The sequence below is a fragment of the Arachis stenosperma genome, chromosome 6, assembly GCF_014773155.1.
Source record: "Arachis stenosperma cultivar V10309 chromosome 6, arast.V10309.gnm1.PFL2, whole genome shotgun sequence".
In the NCBI taxonomy this organism is placed as follows: Eukaryota; Viridiplantae; Streptophyta; class Magnoliopsida; order Fabales; family Fabaceae; genus Arachis; species Arachis stenosperma.
The window spans coordinates 63,284,703-63,304,547 of record NC_080382.1 but is presented as its reverse complement, the minus strand read 5'-3'; the positions used below and the strand labels follow the sequence as shown (position 1 = coordinate 63,304,547).

The following is a 19,845-nucleotide window of genomic DNA, read 5'->3' as shown; positions in this document are numbered from 1 at the left end:
CCTTTTTGGGCGTTAAACGCCCAACCAGGTACCCTGGCTGGCGTTTAAACGCCAGTCTGCCTTCTTCACTGGGCATTTTGAATGCTCAGCTTTTTCTGTATAATTCCTCTGCAGTGTGTTCTGAATCTTCAATCCCTTGTATCATTGACTTGAAAAGACACAAATTAAAAATATTTTTGGATTTTTTATAATAAAAATGCAACAAGAATCAAATAACAATGCATGCAAGACACCAAACTTAGCAGTTTGTATACTACTGACACTAATGAACTGAAAATGCATATGAGACACACAAAATACTCAAGTCAATAGAATTCAAAGATCAGAGCAAGTGAATCATCAAGAACATCTTGAAGATCACTAAGACATATGAATGCATGCAATTGACACCAAACTTAGGATGAGACACTAGACTCAAACAAGAAATATTTTTGAATTTTATGGTTTTGCAAATTTTTTTTTTGTATTTTTCGAAAATTAAGTGGAAAAAAAAGTATCAAAATTCTTAATGAGAATTCCAGGAATCAGTGCAATGCTAGTCTAAGACTCCGGTCCACGAATTAGACATGGCTTCACAGCCAGCCAAGCTTTCAAAGAAAGCTTCGGTCCAAAACACTAGACATGACCAAAGGTCAGCCAAGCCTTAGCAAATCATTGCTCCAAAAGCAAGATTGATACAAAATCAACAAGCTCTTGTGGTGATAAGTTGAAACCTCGGTCCAATCAGATTAGACATGGCTTCTCAGCCAGCCAGATTTCAACAAATCATCATGAAACTCTAGAATTCATCTTCAAGAATTTCGAAAAAAAATACCTAATCTAAGCAACAAGATGAACCATCAGTTGTCCAGCCTAAACAATCCCAGGCAATAACACCAAAAATTTGATGTTGTTGCCGGATCTTGGCACTGATGTTACCAAAGGCTTGCTCAAAACTAGAACAATCCCCGGCAACGGCGCCAAAAACTTGGTGCGCGAAATTGTGAACTATACTTTTTCACAACTCTCATAATCCCTGGTAATGGCTCCAAAAACTTGGTGCGCTCAATACCATGGCATTACACAACTTCGCACAACTAACCAGCAAGTGCACTGGGTCGTCCAAGTAATAAACCTTACGTGAGTAAGGGTCGATCCCACGGAGATTGTTAGTATTGAAGCAAGCTATGGTCATCTTGTAAATCTTAGTCAGGCAAACTCAGATATATATGGTGATGAACGAAAATAACATAAAAGATAAAGATAGTGATACTTATGTAACTCATTGGTAGGAACTTCAGATAAGCGCATGAAGATGCCTTCCCTTCCGTCTCTCTGCTTTCCTACTGTCTTCATCCAACCCTTCTTACTCCTTTCCATGGCAAGCTCGTATAGGGTCTCACTGTTGTCAGCAGCTACCTCCCATCCTCGCAGTGAAAGCTAATGCTCAATACTCTGTCACAGTACGGCCAATCACCGGTTCGGTTCCCTCCCCTACCGGAATAGAATAACTCTTTTGCGTCTGTCACTAACGCCCAGTAGGTTACAGGTTTGAAGCACGTCACAGTCATTCAGTCATTGAATCCTACTCAGAATACCACAGACAAGGTTAGACCTTCCGGATTCTCTTGAATGCTGCCATCAGTTCTTGCCTATACCACGAAGACTCTGATCTCACGGAATGGCTGGCTCGTTTGTCAGGCGAGCACTCGGTTGTCAGGCGATCAACCATGCATCGTGCAATCAGGAATCCAAGAGATATTCACTAAGCCTCAGATGCTTGTAGAACAAGAATGGTTGTCAGTCACCTTGTTCATGGGTGAGAATGGTGATGGGCGTCAATCATCACCTTCATCATGTTGAAGAACAAGTGATATCTTGGTAAAAGAACAAGTGGAATTGAATGGAAGAACAATAGTAATTGCATTAATACTCGAGGTACAGCAGAGCTCCACACCTTAATCTATGGTGTGTAGAAACTCCACCGTTGAAAATACATAAGCATAAGGTCTAGGCATGGCCGAATGGCCAGCCTCCCAATGATCTAAGAACTAAAATGTCCAAAGATGATCTAGAGATCTAAAAGTGATCAAAAGATTTTTTTATACAATAGTAAAAGGTCCTACTTATAAGAAACTAGTAGCCTAGGGTGTACAGAAATGAGTAAATGACATAAAAATCCTCTTCCGGGCCCACTTGGTGTGTGCTTGGGCTGAGCAATGAAGCAATTTCGTGTAGAGACTCTTCTTGGAGTTAAACGCCAGCTTTGGTGCCAGTTTGGGCGTTTAACTCCCATTTGGGTGCCAGTTCCAGCGTTTAACGCTGGGATTTCTTGAGGTGACTTTGAACGCCGGTTTGGGCCATCAAATCTTGGGCAAAGTATGGACTATTATATATTGCTGGAAAGCCCAGGATGTCTACTTTCCAACGCCGTTGAGAGCGCGCCAATTGGGCTTCTGTAGCTCCAGAAAATTCACTTCGAGTGCAGGGAGGTCAGAATCCAACAGCATCTGCAGTCCTTTTGAGTCTCAGAATCAGATTTTTGCTCAGGTCCCTCAATTTCAGCCAGAAAATACCTGAAATCACAGAAAAATACACAAACTCATAGTAAAGTCCAGAAAAGTGAATTTTAACTAAAAACTAATAAAAATATACTAAAAACTAACTAGATCATCCTAAAAACATACTAAAAACAATGCCAAAAAGTATACAAATTATCCGCTCATCATCCACGTAATAAACCTTACGTGAGTAAGGGTTAATCCCACGAAGATTGTTGGTATGAAGCAAGTTATGGTCATCTTGTAAATCTCAATCAGGCGGATTCTAATGGTTATAATAGTTTTCGAATATAAAGATAAATAAAGCATAAAATAAAGATAGAGATACTTATGTAATTCATTGGTGGGAATTTTAGATAAGCGCATGAAGATACTGTGTTCCTTCTGAATCTCTGCTTTCCTACTGCTTTCATCCAATCATTCTTACTCCTTTCCATGGCAAGCTGTATGTTGGGGGATCACCGTTGTCAATGGCTACCGTCCGTTCTCTCAGTGAAAATGGTCCAAGTGCGCTGCCACCGCACGGCTAATCATCTGTCGGTTCTCGATCATGTAAGAATAGGATTTACTATCCTTTTGAGTTGTCACCACGCCCTACAATCACGAGTCTGAAGCTCGTCACAGTCATTCAATCCCTGAATCCTACTCAGAATACCACAAACAAGGTTTAGACTTTCCGGATTCTCAAGATTGCTGCCAATGGATTCTAGCTTATACTACGAAGATTCTGATTAAAGAATCCAAGAGATATTCATTCAAGCTTATTTTCATGTAGAACAAAAGTGGTTGTCAGGCACACGTTCATAAGTGAGAATGGTGATGAGCGTCACATAATCATCACATTCATCAGGTTCTTGGGTGCGAATGGATATCTTAGAATAAGAATAAGTGTGAATTGAATAGAAGAACAATAGTACTTTGCATTAATACTCGAGGTACAGCAGAGCTCCACACCTTAATCTATGGTGTGTAGAAACTCCACCGTTGAAAATACATAAGTGATAAAAGTGTTCATTGGTTCCGGCCCCAGAGAGGGAACCAGGATAACAGAGACTTAATGGTTCAAAAAGACCAAATGGTCTAAGAGAGACTAATACAATAGTAAAAAGTTCTATTTATACTAAACTAGCTACTAGGGTTTACAGAAATAAGTCTAAGTGCAGAATTCCACTTCTGGGGCCCACTTTGGTGTGTGCTTGGGCTGAGCTTGAGCTTTACACCTGCAGAGGCTTCTCTTGGGGTTAAACGCCAAGTTGTAACATGTTTTTTGCGTTTAACTCTGGTTTGTGACATGTTTCTGGCGTTTTACTCCAGAATGCAGCATGGAGCTGGCGTTGAAGGCCAGTTTGCATCATCTAAACTCAAATAAAGTATAAACTATTATATATTGATGGAAAACCTTGGATGTCTACTTTCCAACGCAATTGAGAGCGTGCCATTTGGAGTTTTGTAGCTCCAGAAAATCCATTTCGAGTGCAGGGAGGTCAGAATCCAACAGCATCTGTAGTCCTTTTTCAGCCTCCTATAAGATTTTTGCTCAGGTCCCTCAATTTCAGCCAGAAAATACCTAAAATCATAGAAAAACACACAAACTCATAGTAAAGTCCCGAAATGTGAATTTTGCATAAGAACTAATAAAAACATCCCTAAAAGTAGTTAGATCCTACTAAAAACTACCTAAAAACAATGCCGAAAAGCGTATAAATTATCTTCTCATCACAACACCACACTTAAATTGTTGCTTGTCCCCAAGCAACTGAAAATCAAATAGGATAAAAAGAAGAGAATATACTATAAATCCCAAAATATCAATGAATATTAGTTCTAATTAGATGAGCGGGACTTGAAGCTTTTTGCTTCTGAACAGTTTTGGCATCTCACTTTATCCTTAGAAGTTTAGAATGATTGGCATCCATAGGAACTCAGAGTTCATATAGTGTTATTGATTCTCCTAGTTGAGTATGTTGATTCTTAAACACAGCTACTTTTATGAGTTTTGGCCGTGACCCTAAGCACTTTGTTTTCCAGTATTACCACCGGATACATAAATGCCACAGACACATGACTGGGTGAACCTTTTCAGATTGTGACTCATCCTTGCTAAAGTCCCTAGTTAGAGGTGTCCAGATCTCTTAAGCACACTCTTTTTGCTTTGGATCACGACTTTAACCACTCAATCTCAAGCTTTTCACTTGGACCTTCATGACACAAGCACATGGTTAGGGACAACTTGATTTAGCCGCTTAGGCCTGGATTTTATTTTCTTGGGCCCTCCTATCCATTGATGCTCAAAGCCTTGGATCCTTTTTACCCTTGCCTTTTGGTTTTAAGGGCTATTGGCTTTTTCTGCTTGCTTTTTCTTTTTCTTTCTTAAAAAAATTTTTTTTTCGCCACTTCTTTTTTTTTCCAAGCTCTGTTCTTCACTGCTTTTTCTTGCTTCAAGAATCAATTTTATGATTTTTCATATCATCAATAACATTTCTCTTTTTCATCATTCTTTCAAGAGCCAACAATTTTAACATTCATAAACAACAAGATAAAAAATAAGCACTGTTCAAGCATTCATTCAGAAAACAAAAAGTATTGTCACCACATCAATATAATTAAACTAATTTCAAGGATGAATTTGAAACTAATGTACTTCTTGTTCTTTTGTATTAAAAACATTTTTCATTTAAAAAGGGTGAAGGATTCATGGAATTATTCATATCCTTAAGACATAGTTACTAAATACTAATGATCATGTAGTAAAGACTCAAAACATAGACAAACATAAAGCATAAAATCGAAAAACAAAGAAATAAGAACAAGGAAGTTAAGGAATGAGTCCACCTTAGTGAGGGTGGCTCCTTCTTCTTGAAGGACCAACGGTGTTCTTGAGCTCCTCTATGTCTCTTCCTTGCCTTTGTTGCTCCTCCCTCATAGCTCTTTGATCTTCTCTAATCTCATTGAGAATGATGGAGTGAACTTGGTGTTCCACCCTTAATTGGTTCACATTATGACTCAATCCTTCAGAGAAGTGTTGAGTTGTTCCCAATAGTTGTTTGGAGGAAAATGCATCCCTTGAGGCATCTCAGGGATATCTTGATGATGAGCTTCCTCATGCGTCTCTTGAGATCCATGAATGGGCTCTCTTGTTTGCTCCATCCTCTTCTTAGTGATGGGCTTGTCCTTTTCAATGAGGATATCTCCTTCTATGACAACTCCATCTAAGTTGCATAGATGGCAAATGTGATGAGGAAAAGCTAGCCTTGCCAAGGTGGAGGGCTTTTTGGCTACTTTGTAGAGTTCTAGAGAGATGACTTCATGAACTTCTACTTCCTCTCCAATCATGATGATATGGATCATGATGGCCCGATCCACAGTTACTTCGGATCGGTTGCTAGTGGGGATGATGGAGCATTGGATGAACTCCAACCATTCTCTAGCCACAGGCTTAAGGTCCAGTCTTCTCAATTGAACCGGCTTGCCTTTTGAGTCTCTTTTCCATTGAGCTCTTTCCACACATATGTCCATGAGGACTTGGTCCAACCCTTGATCAAAGTTGACCCTTCTAGTGTAGGGGCGTGCGTCTTCTTGCATCATAGGCAAGTTGAATGCCAACCTCACGTTCTCCGGACTGAAATCTAAGCATTTTCCTCAAACCATTGTAAGCCAATTCTTTGGTTTTGGGTTCATGCTTTGATCATGGTTCCTAGTGATCCATCCATTTGCATAGAACTCTTGAACCGTTAAGATTCTGACTTGTTGAATGGGATTGGAGAGAACTTCCCATCCTCTTCTTCTAATCTCTTGTCAGATCTCTAGATATTCGCCCTTTTTGAGCTTAAAAGGGACCTCAGGGATCACCTTTTTCTTGGCCACAACTTCATAGAAGTGGTCTTGATGGGCTTTTGAGATGAATCTCTCCATCTCCCATGACTCAGAGGTGGAAGCAATTTCCTTCTCTTTCCTCTTTCATGAGGTTTCTCTGGCCTTAGGTGCCATCAATGGTTATGGAAAAACAAAAAAGCTATACTTTTACCACATCAAACTTAGAATGTTACTCGCCTTCGAGCAAAAGAAGAAAGAATAGAAGAAGAAGAAGAAGACATGGAGGAGAAGGAGAGAGGTGTGGGTTTCAGCCAAGGGGGAGAAGAGAGGGTAGTGTTGTATGAAAATGAAGAAGGATGGAGGGGTTTATAGTGAGCTCTCATGGAGCTTCACAGATGATCAGAGCATGATGAGGGCCTCCCAACACCAAACTTAGAGTTTGAATATGGGGGTTCAACACCAAACTTAGAGTTTGGTTGTGGCCTCCTAATACCAAACTTAGAGTTTGATTGTGGGGGCTTTGTTTGACTCTGTATTGAGAGAAGCTGTTCATACTTCCTCTCTATGGTTGCAGAGGAAGATCCTTGAGCTTTAAACACAAGGTAGTCACCATTCAATTGAAGGACTAGCTCCCCTCTGTCAACATCAATCACAGCTCTTGCTGTGGCTAGGAAGGGTCTTCCAAGGATGATGCATTCATCCTCATCCTTTCCAGTGTCTAGGATTATGAAATTAGCAGGGATGTAAAGGCCTTTAACCTTCACTAACATGTCCTCTACCAATCTATAAGCTTATTTTATTGACTTGTCTGCCATCTCTAATGAGATTCTTGCAGCTTGTACCTTAAAGATCCCTAGTTTCTCCATTATGGAGAGTGGCATAAGATTTATACCTGACCCCAGGTCACACAGAGCCTTCTCAAAGGTCATGGTGCCTATGGTACAAGGTATTAAGAATTTATCAGGATCTTGTTTCTTTTGAGGTAAAGTTTGCTGAACCCATGTATTTAGTTCACTAATGAGCAAGGGAGGTTCATCTTCCCAAGTCTCATTACCAAACAAATTGGCATTCAACTTCATGATGGCTCCTAGATATTGAGCAACTTGCTCTTTAGTTACATCTTCATCCTCTTCAGAGGAAGAATAGTTCTCAGAGCTCATGAATGGCAGAAGGAAGTTTAATGGAATCTCTATGGTCTCTATATGAGCCTCAGATTCCTTTAGGTCCTCAATAGGGAACTCCTTTCTGTCTGGAAGACGTCCCATGAGGTTTTCCTCATTGGGATTCACGTCCTCCCCTTCCTCTTTGGATTCGGCCATTTTGATAATATCAATGGCCTTGCACTCTCTTTTTGGATTCTCTTCTGTATTGCTTGGGAGAGTACTAGGAGGAGTTTCAGTGATTTTCTTACTCAGCTGACCCACTTGTGCCTCCAAGTTTCTAATAGAGGACCTTGTTTCATTCATGAAACGTAAAGTGGCCTTAGATAGATCAGAGACTATGTTTGCTAAGCTAGAGGGGCTCTGCTCAGAATTCTCTATCTGTTGCTGAGAAGATGATGGAAAAGGCTTACTGTTGCTAAACCTGTTTCTTCCACCATTATTAAAGCCTTGTTGAGGCTTTTGTTGATCCTTCCATGAGAAATTTGGATGATTTCTCCATGAGGGATTATAGGTGTTTCCATAGGCTTCACCCATGTAATTCACCTCTGCCATTGTAGGGTTCTCAGGATCATAAGCTTCTTCTTCAGAAGATGCTTCTTTAGTACTGTTAGATGCATTTTGCAATCCATTCAGACTCTGAGATATCATATTGACTTGTTGGGTCAATGTTTTATTCTGGGCTAGTATGGCATTCAGAGCATCAATTTCAAGAACTCCCTTCTTCTGAAGTGTCCCATTACTCACAGGATTCCTCTCAGAGGTGTACATTAATTGGTTATTTGTAACCATGTCAATGAGTTCTTGAGCTTCTGCAGGTGTTTTCTTTAGGTGATTGGATCCACCTGCAAAATGGTCTGGTGACATCTAAGAGAACTCAGATAGACCATCATAGAATATATCCAAAATGGTCCACTCTGAAAGCATGTCAAAAGGACACTTTTTAGTCAACTGCTTGTATCTTTCCCAAGCTTCATAAAGGGATTCACCATCTTTTTGCCTGAAGGTCTGAACATCCACTCTAAGCTTGCTCAGCTTTTGAGGAGGAAAGAACTTGGCCAAGAAGGCCGTGACCAGCTTATCCCAAGATTCCAGGCTATCTTTAGGTTGTGAGTCCAACCATGTTCTAGCTTTGTCTCTTACAGTAAAAGGGAAAAGCATGAGCATGTAGACTTCAGGATCTACTCTATTAGTCTTAACAGTATCACAGATCTGCAAGAACTCAGTTAAAAACTGATAGGGATCTTCTGATGAAAGTCCATGAAACTTGCAGTTCTGTTGCATTAGAGCAACTACTTGAGGCTTCAGCTCAAAATAGTTTGCTCCAATGGCAAGGATTAAGATGCTTCTTCCATAAAAATTGGAAGTAGGTTTAGTATAATCACCAAGCATCCTCCTTGCATTATTGTTGTTGTTATTATTTTCGGCTGACATCTCCTCTTCTTTTTCGAAAATTTCTGTAAAGTTTTCTCTGGATTGTTGTATTTTTAGCTTCTCTTAGTTTATTCTTCAGAGTCCTTTTAGGTTCAGGATCTGCTTCAACAAGAATGTTCTTGTCCTTGCTCCTGCTCATATGAAAAAGAAGGGAACAGAAAATAATAATAGGGATCCTCTTTACCACAGTAGAGAGATTCTTTTATGTGAGTAGAAGAAAATAAGAAGAAAATCCGAACACAGGTAGAGGGGAGAAGAGCGTTCAAATTTTGAGTAGAAGAGAAGTGTTAGTTATAAATAAATAGATAGAAGAAGATGAGAGAGAGAAGTTTTCGAAAATTAACTAAAATAAAAGAAAAATATTTTTGTTTTTATTTTAAATTAAAGTTAAAATTCGAATTTATAAAAAGGAATAAAATTAAAATTTAAAATAATTAGTTAAATAAAAAGATTTTTGAAAAAGAGAGAGGTGATTTTCGAAAATTAGAGAGAGAAAAGTAATTAGGTGGTTTTGAAAAAGATAAGAAATAGTAAAACAAATAAAAAGTCAATTAGTTATTTGAAAAAGATTTGAAAATCAATTTTGAAAAGATAAGAAGTTAGAAAATATTTTGAAATTAATTTTGAAAAAGATATGATTGAAAAGATATGGTTGAAAAAGATTTGATTTTTAAAATTGATGACTTGACTAACAAGAAACTAAAAGGTATGATTCTAGAAATTAAAGATTGAACCTTTCTTAACAAGAAGGTAAGAAACTTCAAATTTTTGAATCAATCACATTAATTGTTGTAAAGTTTTTGAAAATCATGAAATAAAGATAAGAAAAAGATTTTGAAAATCAATTTTAAAAAATTTTCGAAAATAACAAAAGGAAAAAGAAAATATTTGATTTTGAAAAAGATTTTGAAAAGATAAGATTTTTAAAATTGAAATCTTGACTTGACTAACAAGAAACAACTTATTTTAAAAATTTTTGACTAAGTCAACCCAAAGATTTCGAAATTTATGAGTAAAATAAGGGAAAGATATTTTTTATTTTTAAATTTTTAATGAGGAGAGAGAAAAACACAAATATGACCAAAAACATGAAAATTTTGGATCAAAACCAATGATGCATGCAAGAACACTATGAATGTCAAGATGAGCACCAAGAACATTATGAAGATCATAATGAACATCAAGAACTTATTTTGGAAAAATTTTCAAGAAAAGAAAAACATGCAAGACACCAAACTTAGAAATTTTTCATGTTTAGACACTATGAATTCAAAAATGCATATGAAAAACAACAAAAGACACAAAACAAGAAAATATGAAGATCAAACAAGAAGACTTACCAAGAACAACTTGAAGATCATGAAGAATGCAATGCATGAATTTTTCGAAAAAATGCATAAATTTTAAAAAACAGGCAATTGACACCAAACTTAAAACTTGACTCAAGACTCAAACAAGAAATACAAAAATATTTTTGGTTTTTATAATTTTAAAAATTTTTTTGGATTTTTTCAAAAATTATATTTTTTGGAAAAATGAAAAAGAAGAAAAATTTTGAAAGATTTTTGAAAACTTTTTGAAAACAAAATAAGAAGAAAATTACCTAATATGAAAAACAAGATGAACCGTTAGTTGTCCAAACTCAAACAATCCCCGGCAACGGCGCCAAAAACTTGATAGGCAAAATTGTGACTCATACTTTTCACAACTCGAACAATTCCTAGTAATGGCTCCAAAAAATTGGTGCACAATACTATGGTTCACACACATTCTTCACAACTTCCGCACAACTAACCAGCAAGTGCACTGGGTCGTCCAAGTAATAAACCTTACGTGAGTAAGGGTCGATCCCACGGAGATTGTTGGTATGAAGCAAGCTATGGTCATCTTGTAAATCTCAGTCAGGCAGATTCTAATGGTTATAATGGTTTTCAAATATAAAGATAAATAAAGCATAAAATAAAGATAGAGATACTTATGTAATTCATTGGTGGGAATTTCAGACAAGCGCATGAAGATACTGTGTTCCTTCTGAATCTCTGCTTTCCTACTGCTTTCATCCAATCATTCTTACTCCTTTCCATGGCAAGCTGTATGTTGGGGGATCACCGTTGTCAATGGCTACCGTCCGTATGGAGAACAATAGTACTTTGCATTAATACTCGAGGTACAGCAGAGCTCCACACCTTAATCTATGGTGTGTAGAAACTCTACCGTTGAAAATACATAAGTGATAATGGTGTTCATTGGTTCCGGCACTAGAAAGGGAACCAGGATAACCAAGACTTAATGGTTCAAAAAGACCAAATGGTCTAAGAGAGACTATTACAATACTAAAAAGTTCTATTATGCTAAACTAGCTACTAGGGTTTACAGAAATAAGTCTAAGTGCAGAAATCCACTTTCGGGGCTCACTTTGGTGTGTGCTTGGGCTGAGCTTGAGCTTTACACTTGCAGAGGCTTCTCTTGGAGTTAAACGCCAAGTTGTAACGTGTTTTTGGCTTTTAACTCTGGGTTGTGACGTGTTTCTGGCATTTTACTCCATAATGCAGCATGGAGCTGGCGTTGAACGCCAGTTTGCATCGTCTAAACTCGAATAAAGTATGGACTATTATATATTGGGGAAAGCCTTGGATGTCTACTTTCCAACGCAATTGAGAGCGCGCCATTTGGAGTTCTGTAGCCAACATCATATGTAGTCCTTTTTCAGCCTCCTATTAGATTTTTGCTCAGGTCCCTCAATTTCAGTCAGAAAATACCTGAAATCACAGAAAAACACACAACCTCATAGTAAAGTCCAGAAATGTGAATTTTGCATAAGAACTAATAAAAATATCCCTAAAAGTAGCTAGATCCTACAAAAAACTACCTAAAAACAATGCCAAAAAGCGTATAAATTATCTGCTCATTAGTGGACGTGTCTCTCTGCTGTACGAGGATACTTCTCGGTTTGTCCAACATCTTCATCCCTTCTTCTTTTTCTTTGTTCATCGTCCTGGGTGGCCAGAAACCGATCTAGCTTCCCCTCTCTTACTAGCTTTTCGATGACATTTTTTAAGTCAAAACATTCATTGGTGGAATGCCCGCGGATTCGATGGTATTCACAATATTCAGCCCGATTACCTCCTCCTTTTTTGCCTTTGAGTGGTCGAGCTAGGGGTATTCTTTCAGTGTTGCATACCTCTCTGTAGACATCCATGAGAGACACCCGAAAGGGGGTGTAATTGTGATATTTTTAATTTTTTCTCCATGCCGATCTTCCTTCTTTTTGGATTCTTTGTCTTTATCCCGGGAGGTGAATTCGGATTTCAAGGTCTCTCCTAGTCGAGAGTTTTCCTCCAAGTTGATGTATTTTTCTGCTCGTTCTTGTACTTCGTTCAGAGATGTGGGGTGTTTTTTCGATATTGATTGGCTAAAAGGTCCCTCTCGCAAGCCATTGATGAGGCCATTAATGGCAGCCTCTGTTGGTAGGTTCTGTATGTCTAGGCATGTTTTGTTGAATCTTTCCATGTAGTTGCGGAGAGTTTCCCGTTCTCCTTGCCTGATTCCTAATAGACTTGGAGCGTGCTTAGCCTTGTCTTTTTGGATGGAGAATCTGGCCAAAAACTTATTGGCCAAGTCGTCAAAACTCGAGATGGATCTAGGAGGTAAATTGTCGAACCATCTAATTGTCGTCTTTGTTAAGGTAGTCAGAAAGGCTTTGCAACGAACTGCATCTGAGGCGTCGGTGAGGTACATTCTACTTCTGAAATTGCTGAGATGATGGCAGGATCTGTAGTGCCGTCGTATAGAGTCATATCTGGGAGTTTAAAGTCTTTAGGGATTTTGGTCTTCATGATCTCCTTGGTGAATGGATCTTGTTCCTTGTGGGAGCTGTCCTCATGAGAGGATCGGTTGGCTTTGGTTTTGAGATCGGCTTCGAGTTTTAGGAGTTTGTCCTCCAATTCCCGGCGTCACCTTATTTCCTTCTGTAGGTCTTTCTCCGCCTCTCGTTGACGTAGGGCGTCTTCCTCAAGTTATTTAAACGATCTTGAAGCATCTCTATGGCTCCCGCATTTGAATTCTTTTTGTTGTTAAGTTGAGGAGTATCCTTTGGGGTAGTGTCCGCATTTTTGTGCGGCATTCTATCCTCTAGATCTTAATTGTGATCGTTGTCATGGTCGTCCGCCATAATGATGGGATGACTTCTAGGTCCCCGGCAACAGCGCCAATGTTTCGGGGGTTACCTGAAACTGTAGGTCGATCTCGGACGAGATCTTCTGTACTGGTCAAAACGGTTGTGTCTGACTTGTTGGACTTGGTGGTGGTGCTGATTCCTTCGTCCCCGGAGGGTGGGGGGTACTTGTAAGGGACTCCGATGCTTAAGTTAGCAAGGGTATTAAGCAGGTATTGAGTAGAATTAGAGTATCAGTTATACCAGGGTGCTCCAGTGTATTTATAATGGTGTGGAGTGACCTTTCTGGAGATAAGATAGTTATCTTATCTTATCTTATCTTATCTTATCTTATCTTATCTTTGAGTAAGGTAATCTTATCTTCAAGGGAACCGCCCTTATCTCTATAGGCTTGGACTGCCTTAGGATTTGGGTCGTGTTCCTCTGTTGGGCCCTTTTTTGGGCTCTTCCTGGTGATTTGGCCGAGCTCTTTGAGAAGTGGTCGGGTTGTCCTGACCTATAGAGGTCGGTCACTTTATCTGTAGAACATCACGGGTCGAACAGCTTGACCCAGGGTATGAACAACCATAAAATGACATTTTTCAAAATTCAATACAAGGTTCGAACTAACACACCTGTCTAATACTCTAGCTAAACTATCCAAGCAAAGGTTGAAAGAATCACCATACACACTAAAATCATCCATGAAAACTTCTATACAGTACTCAAGGATATCTGAGAAAATACTCATCATGCATCTTTGGAACGTTGCTAGTACATTACATAAGCCAAAAAGCATCCCTTTATATGCATACGTTCCAAAGGCACATGTAAAAGTAGTTTTCTCCTGATCTTCAGGAGCTATATGAATCTAAAAATAGCCAATGTAACCATCTAGAAAACAGTAGTGTGATTTACCTGACAGGCAATCAAGCCTCTGATCGATAAAAGGCAACGGGTAGTGATCCTTGCGAGTAGCCTGGTTGAGGCGCCTATAATCAATACAGACTCTCTAGGAGTTCTGCACTCTCTTTGCTATGAGTTCTCCATGTTCATTCTCCACTGTTGTGACACCAGACTTCTTGGGTACCACTTGCACTGGACTAACCCATTCGCTATCCGAGATTGGATAGATGATATCATCTTCTAGCAGTCTGGTCACTTCTTTCTTGACTACTTCTAAAATAGTGGGATTGAGTCTTCTTTGGGGTTGATGGACAGGCCTTGCTCCCCCTTCTAAAAATATTCTGTGCTCACAAACTCGAGGGTTGATGCCTACTATATCTGCCAAACTCCACCCAGTTGCTTTCTTGTATTTTCTCAGCACACTAAGCAGCTGCTCCTCCTATTGGGAAGTGAGTTCCTTTGCAATGATGACTGGGAGTTTCTGATTACCCTCAAGGTACGTGTACTTCAGGTGGGGTGGAAGGGGCTTCAGTTCTATTTTCTACTATTGGCTAGGCACTTGATCATCTGGAGCTGTGTGTGGTAGTATGATATCTTCAGAAAGCTCAGAGGGCTTCCCCACACTTGCATCTTGCTCCATGTTCATCGGTTCTATTTCTTCCTGATGGACTACAGCCACGACCTCATTAATAATATCGCATTGGAAAATAGAGTGATCTTCTGGCGGGTGTCTCATAGCTTCATCCAGATTGAAACTCACTGTTCTGCCATCTATCTCAAAAGAGTAAGTTCCTGAGTAGGCGTCCAGCTTGAATTTTGATGTTTTCAGAAATGGTCTTCCAAGTAGGACAGTTGAGGGTCTTCCTGAGTCATTAGGGGGCATCTCTAAAGTATAAAATTCAATAGGGAATGTCAGCCCCTTAATGCTCATGAGCACGTCCTCAGCAATTCCAACCACAGAGATTATGCTTTTATCTGCCAAAACAAAACGTGCTGCCGACCTTTTTAAGGGAGGAAGCCTCAAAGCATCATATACAGACAATGGCATAATACTCACACATGCACCCAAATCACACATGTAGTAAAAAATTTGAATACCATCAATAGTACAAGTAACCATGCATGGACTTGGATCACTACATTTTTCTGGTGTCTCACCCATTAAAGTAGATATAGAGCTACCTAAAGGAATTATTTCTGTTTATACCCTGGGTCGAGCTGTCCAACCCGGGATGTTCTACTAACAAGTCGACTGACCTCTTCAGGTCAGGACAATCTGACCTCTTCTCAAAGAGCTCGGTCAAATCATCAGGAAAGCCTAAAAAGGGCCCAAATGGAGGACCATGCCCCAAATCCTAAGGCAACCCAAGCCTACAGAGAGAAGGGTGGTTCCCTTGAAGATAAGATGACTTCACTTGAAGATAAGATAAAGATAAGATAAGAAAACTAACTTATCTTATCTAAGAAGGTCACTCTACGCCATTATAAATAGACTGGAGCACCCAGGTATAACTCATACTCTAATTCTACGAAAAACCTGCTTAATACCCTTGCTAACTTAAGCATCAGAGTCTGATGAGCGGATAATTTGTACCCTTTTTGGCATTGTTTTTAGTATGTTTTTAGTATGATCTAGTTAGTTTTTAGTATATTTTTATTAGTTTTTAGTTAAAATTCACTTTTCTGGACTTTACTATGAGTTTGTGTGTTTTTCTGTGATTTCAGGTATTTTCTGGCTGAAATTGAGGGACCTGAGCAAAAATCTGATCCAGAGACTGAAAAGGACTGCAGATGCTGTTGGATTCTGACCTCCCTGCACTCGAAGTGGATTTTCTGGAGCTACAGAAGCCCAATTGGCGCGCTCTCAACGGCGTTGGAAAGTAAACATCCTGGGCTTTCCAGCAATATATGATAGTCCATACTTTGCCCAAGATTTGATGGCCCAAACCGGCGTTCAAAGTCACCCTCAGAATTCCCAGCGTTAAACGCCGGAACTGGCACCTAAATGGGAGTTAAACGCCCAAACTGGCATAAAAGCTGGCGTTTAACTCCAAGAACAGTCTCTACACGAAATTGCTTCATTGCTCAGCCCAAGCACACACCAAGTGGGCCCGGAAGTGGATTTTTATGTCATTTACTCATCTTTGTACACCCTAGGCTACTAGTTCTCTATATATAGGACCTTTTACTATTGTATTTTCATCTTGGTTCTTCTAGTTCCCTCTCTGGGGCCGAAACCAATGATCACACTATCACTTATGTATTTTCAACGGTGGAGTTTCTACACACCATAGATTAAGGTGTGGAGCTCTGCTGTACCTCGAGTATTAATGCAATTACTATTGTTCTTCTATTCAATTCCGCTTGTTCTTTGTCCAAGATATTCATTTGCACCCAAGAACATGATGAATGTGATGATTATGTGACGCTCATCATCATTCTCACTCATGATCAAAGTGACTGACAACCACTCTTGTTCTACAAGCAAACGAGGCTCTAATGTTTATCTCTTGGATTCTTTAACCGGAATCTTCGTGGTATAGGCGAGAACTGATGGCGGCATTCAAGAGAATCCGGAAGGTCTAACCTTGTCTGTGGTATTCTGAGTAGGATTCAATGATTGAATGACTGTGACGCGCTTCAAACTCCTAGCAGGCGGGGCGTTAGTGACAGACGCAAAAGAATCAATGGATTCTATTCCGGCGTGACCGAAAACCGACAGCTGAATTCCGCGTGCTGTGACAGAGCATATGCAATCGTTTTCACTGAGAGGATGGGAGGTAGCCATTGACAACGGTGAAACCCTACACGAGCTTGCCATGGAAAGGAGTAAGAAGGATTGGATGAAGACAGTAGGAAAGCAGAGAGACGGAAGGGAAGGCATCTTCATGCGCTTATCTGAAGTTCCTACCAATGAATTACATAAGTATCTCTATCTTTATCTTTTATGTTATTTTCGTTCATCACCATATCCATTTGAGTCTGCCTGACTAAGATTTACAAGATGACCATAGCTTGCTTCATACCAACAATCTCCGTGGGATCGACCCTTACTCACGTAAGGTATTACTTGGACGACCCAGTGCACTTGCTGGTTAGTTGTGCGAAGTTGTGTAATGCCATGGGATTGAGCTACCAAGTTTTTGGAGTTCATGACCGGGGATTATGAGAGTTGTGAAAAGTATTGTTCACAATTTCGCGCACCATGTTTTTGGCGCCGTTGCCGGAGATTGTTCAGTTTGGACAACTGAAGGTTCATCTTGTTGCTTAGATTAGGTATTTTTCTTCAGAGTTCTTAAGAATGAATTCTAGTGTTTCAAGGTGATGTTCTTATCATCACCAAAGCTGATTGATCTTCATCAATTTAGCTCTTGAATGCAATGTCCTGCTGAAGCTTGGCTAGCCATGTCTAATTCCTTTAGACTGAAGCTTTAGACTAACATTGCATGATTCCTGGAATTCTCATTAAGAATTTTGATACCTTTATTTTCCTTTCATATAATTTTCGAAAAAAAAAAGCACAAAAAATTTTCAAAATCATAAAAACAAAAAAATATTTTATGTTTCTTGTTTGAGTCTAGTGTCTCATCTTAAGTTTGGTGTCAATTGCATGCATTCATTCATGTGTCTTAAGGATCTTCAAGATGTTATTGATGATTTCTTACTCTAATCTTTAAATTCTCTTGACTTGAGTGTTTTGTGTGTCTCATATGCATTCTCATTAGTGTCAGTAGTATACAAACTGCTAAGTTTGGTGTCTTGCATGCATTGTTATTTGATTTTAGTTGCATTTTGATTATTGAAAAACCCAAAAATATTTTTAATTTGTGTCTTCTCAAGTCAATAATACAGAGAATTGAAGATTCAGAACATACAGCAGAGGAATTGCACAGAAAAAGCTGGGCGTTCAAAACGCCCAGTGAAGAAGGACAGACTGGCGTTTAAACGCCAGCCAGGGTACCTGGTTGGGTGTTTAACGCCCAAAAGGGTAGAGTTTTGGGCGTTAAACGCCAGAATGTGCACTATTCTGGGCGTTTAATGCCAGGATGGCACAAGGGGGAGGATTTTTGTTTTCAAATCAATTTTTTTTCAAGTTTTCAAAGTTTTTCAAAATCAAATCTTTTTCAAATCATATCTTTTCAATCAAATGTTTTCAAAATTAATTTCTTACTTTTTTTAAAGATACTTGCTATCAATTAATGATTTGATTCAACATCTCAAATATGTTGCCTTTTCTGTTGAGAAAGGTTTAATGTTTGAATCATATCTTTTCTTGTTAGGCAAGTCATTAATTTTTAAAATCAAATCTTTTTGAAATTGTTTTCAAATCATATCTTTTCAATCACATATTTTTAAAACCAATCATATCTTCTTAACCACATCTTTTTCAAAATAGTTTTCAATCAAATCTTTTTGACTTCTAATTTCAAAATCTTTTTCAAAAATCACTTGATTTCTTTCCCACTCTTATTTTCAAAAATCAATTAATGTTTTTCAAAATGTTTTCAAAATTCTTTTACTTAATTTTCGAAAATTACCTTCCCTCCTCTAACATCCTTCTATTTATGGACTAACACTATTCCTTAATGCAAAATTCGAACTCCTTCTTCTTTGATAAGTTCGAATTTTCTACTTCTGTCTTCTACTTTTCTTTCCTCTGACACCTCAAGGAATCTCTATACTGTGACATAGAGGATTCCACATTTTCTTGTTCTCTTCTCTTTCATATGAGCAGGAACAAAGACAAAGGCATTCTTGTTGAAGCTGACCCTGAACCTGAAAGGACCTTGAAGCGAAAGCTAAGAGAAGCTAAGGCACAATTTTCTATAGAGGACCTAACCGAATTCTTCAAAGAAGAAGAAGACATGGCAGCCGAAAACAACAACAATGCCAACAATGCAAGGAAGGTGCTGGGTGACTTTACTGCACCTACTCCCGATTTCTATGGGAGAAGCATCTCTATCCCTGCCATTGGAGCAAACAACTTTGAGCTTAAGCCTCAATTAGTTTCTCTAATGCAACAGAACTGCAAGTTCCATGGACTTCCATTGGAAGATTCTCATCAGTTTTTAGCTGAGTTCTTGCAAATCTGTGACACAGTCAAGACTAATGGGGTTGACCCTGAGGTCTACATACTGATGCTATTCCCTTTTGCTGTAAGAGACAGAGCTAGAATATGGTTGGACTCTCAACCTAAAGAAAGCCTGGACTCTTGGGAAAAGCTAGTCAATGTCTTCTTGGCAAAGTTCTTTCCACCTCAAAAATTAAGTAAGCTTAGAGTGGAAGTCCAAACCTTCAGACAGAAGGATGGAGAATCCCTCTATGAAGCTTGGGAAAGATACAAACAATTAATCAGAAAATGTCCTTCTGACATGCTTTCTGAATGGAGCATCATAGGTATTTTCTATGATGGTCTCTCTGAACTATCCAAGATGTCTTTGGATAGCTCTGCTGGAGGATCCCTTCATCTGAAGAAGACGCCTGCAGAAGCTCAAGAGCTGATTGAAATGGTTGCAAATAACCAATTCATGTACACTTCTGAAAGAAATCCTGTGAACAATGGGACTAATCAGAAGAAAGGAGTTCTTGAGATTGATACTCTGAATGCCATTTTGGCTCAGAACAAGATATTGACTCAACAAGTCAATTTGATTTCTCAAAGTCTGTCTAGAATGCAAAATGCACCAAGCAGTACTAAGGATGCTTCATCTGAAGAAGAAGCCTATGATCCTGAGAACCCTTCAATGGAAGAGGTGAATTACCTAGGAGAACCCTATGGAAACACCTATAATTCTTCATGGAGAAATCATCCAAATTTCTCATGGAAGAATCAAGAGAG

The 19,845-nt window shown here is 39.0% G+C and overlaps 2 non-coding genes across 2 annotated transcripts; one reads left to right on the top strand and one right to left on the bottom strand.

The window, feature by feature from the left end:
* Nucleotides 1-8,434: 8,434 nt before the first annotated feature.
* LOC130937890 (small nucleolar RNA R71) lies at nucleotides 8,435-8,542 on the top strand. The gene has a single exon (XR_009069083.1). It is a non-coding gene; the product is annotated as a small nucleolar RNA R71 (small nucleolar RNA).
* A 10,734-nt stretch (nucleotides 8,543-19,276) lies between these two features.
* LOC130937238 (small nucleolar RNA R71) lies at nucleotides 19,277-19,384 on the bottom strand. The gene has a single exon (XR_009068464.1). It is a non-coding gene; the product is annotated as a small nucleolar RNA R71 (small nucleolar RNA).
* Between the last annotated feature and the right edge of the window lie 461 nt (nucleotides 19,385-19,845).